A 2909-nucleotide genomic window follows, 5' to 3' on the forward strand; every position below is an offset into this window, starting at 1 on the left:
ACACAAAAAAGTAAAAATGAGGTGTTGAAATCGCAGGTATCTGTGACCTAACATAGTCAAAACTGCACGAAATTGGAAGTGTAGGATCATTATGACACTCTCTGAATGCACACCAAGTTTCGTGGAATTCCTTTCATGGGGGGCCACACAATAAATTAATTTGTTACTATACACCAACTGGCCTGTAGGTGGCCGGAGACAGTTTTCTGTGAATATCGAGAACCTCGAGGGCCTAGGAGGTCCACCTTTTTTTTGTATGTTGGTCTTAAGGGGGCATGTCAACCCATCCCATTACCACTTATTTCATGTATAGCGCCACCTAGTTAAAAATTAAAAAGTAAAAAGTTAGGTGTTTTCATCACAATATCTCTGGCTGACATGGTCAAAACTGCACGAAATTGAAAGTGTAGGATCATTATGACATCGCAGGCGATGTCCTCTCGGGCTAGGAAACAGGGAAAATATCGCCTTGTGTGCCGAATCCGCACCGCCACGCTAAAAAGAATTCATCAATTGGGTTTAGAAAGGGGCTGTAAGGGGGACTGTATACAACTGAAATTGTTTTGGTAGGTGAACCAATCTCGGACCAGGGGCCTGTACTACGAAGCGGGGTTACTGGCTTATCTGGGTAACTTTGAGAATAACTTGATCACGTGTGGCGTAACTTCCCGATTTGCCCGTACTACGAAAGGTGGATAGGTTTTAACCAAGGTATGCTCCCATGGCAATTTACGCTGCATCTCAAACCTGCTTCGAGCAGGTTATGTTCTTGGTTAACCCGAGGTTTCCGTTTAACCACACCCTTTATAAGTACCACCCCTCCATTAACAATTTCTTCCAAGACAATGCAGGCGTACCTGGATGATCCATACGACATTGGAGCGCAAATCGTGAGGGGCTCTCTTCGCAGGGCGAGGGTTTTTAAGAGACCGACAGAATCCGCTGACATACCCGGACGATATTTTCTATGAAAGATATAGATTTTCAGCCGAGGGACTTCGTTACCTTTGTCAGCTGATCGAGGCAGACGTCTCTAATGTCAACCGCCGTAGCAATGCCCTTACGATAGAGCAAATAATGTGCCTTTCTTTGAGATATTGTTGGATGCATTTGTCTTTTTCCCTGACCATTTAACCTCTCTGCAAATTAAGGAAGGGGTTTATGCAATCGCGGGTAATTACTAATATCAAAATAGGTGTATTAGGCTACTTCCATGAAGACAATTGTGAGACTCATGACTAACAATTTCCCCTAGGTTTCCCAAGAGTAATAGGAGCCATTGACTGCACACAAATCCCAATCAGTGCACCCCTGGGAGAGCATGAGGGCGATTATATCAATAGCAAATCTTTTTACAGCATCAACGTGCAGGTATTAGGTTTATTTGATATGTGATTATAGGCCATCATGTCCTTCTTTGTTCACCTTCTCTTCACCTATTGGACCCACATAGGCTAAAGTTTTGGTTTGCATTGAACATTTTAAACAATTATATTTAGATATTTCACATTCCTTCTCCATTTTGTTTTTCATTCTTTTTTCGGTCCCTCCACATGGGTTGGTCCTGTTGATCATTTTCAGGTGAAACAGTTTGCTTCAATTTTAGTCATGTTCCTAACTTCTGCAGGAATGTTACCAAAATGACCAACTAACTTTAAATTCTTAGATGACATGTGATCACCAGTACATGGTGACAAGCTTGGAAGCAAGGTGGCCAAGCTCAGTCCACGATTCCCGCATTTTTAGGGAGTCCACGCTATCTGCAAGATTTGAAGAAGGTAAGGCAATCGGCATCGTAGAATTGTTTTCTGACACAAACTTACATGTGACATTTGCTCTCCATTTCATCTACAGTAAGGGCGTTTTGATGGCTTGCTGCTGGGGGACCGTGGATACTCATGCCTCTAATATCTAACACCATATGCTGACCCACAAGCAAGGCCGCAAAGAAGTTTCAATTCTGCCCACAGCATCACAAGGGCTAGAATTGAAATGACTTTTGGGATTTTAAAGGCACGTTTTGCATGTCTGAAAGGCCTTTGTGTAAAGCCAGAGAGGGCCTATCAGGTTGTAGCTGCATGTGTGGTGCTACACAATATATAGCCACAATTAGAAAAGAAACGGTGCCAAATGACAATCCTTTGCCCCCAGACATTGTTGACCCCATGACCCTCCCACAGGGCGTGCAGTGAGAGAAGCAATCACCAACCAATTTTTATTTTCATATTTTAATATTATATATTATAATTTTATTTTATTATTTTAATTCATTAAAATAAAAAATAAAAACCCACACAACCAATAAACACACTCATGATCATTTATTGAAGTTCTCCCTTCCCTAAAAATTACAGAAAGAAAAACAATTAATGATTGTACACACATTGATGGGCTGGTAAATGTGGATCTACTAGTAATACCTTCTTTTCATCCTCTAGCTTCTCAATTTCAAGCTTTAGTTTCTTAATTTGCAGTTGTGTTTTTTCAGTCAAATTCAAGCATACGCCTGTACAGGCAGCGCACATCGTCCGTCCCAGCCTACAGAACCCCCAAAAAGAAAATGTCTTATGCATAAAACATTTGAGCATGCGGAACCAAAGACAAAGCAAATGTACCCTTTGAGTCTGTGATGGCCGAGAGGAGGTTGCCTCAGGAGGGGACGGAGGCTGTTGCAACTCTTCCTGCAAAAGAATACAAGCAGAGACGGTTGATAACCTATCATTGATACAACTCACTCAGTACACACAGACGTAAAACTGGTCATGTAAAAAGTCATGTAGACTGGAAAGTCATAAGTGAAATAGGTAATCCTCTTAGATTATTGACTGTACAGTATAGCAGTGATAAAATGTTTCAACCTGGATGTGAGTGTCAGAATGGGCAGTCAGTGTGTCCTCACGTCCTCTCGT

General features: G+C 41.8%; 1 pseudogene; it reads left to right on the plus strand.

The window, feature by feature from the left end:
• The first annotated feature begins 845 nt into the window (after positions 1–845).
• On the plus strand, positions 846–2192 carry LOC125305795 (annotated as a pseudogene).
• Positions 2193–2909: the final 717 nt, after the last annotated feature.

This window comes from Alosa alosa, chromosome 13 (genome assembly GCF_017589495.1).
Source record: "Alosa alosa isolate M-15738 ecotype Scorff River chromosome 13, AALO_Geno_1.1, whole genome shotgun sequence".
Lineage (NCBI taxonomy): Eukaryota > Metazoa > Chordata > Actinopteri > Clupeiformes > Clupeidae > Alosa > Alosa alosa.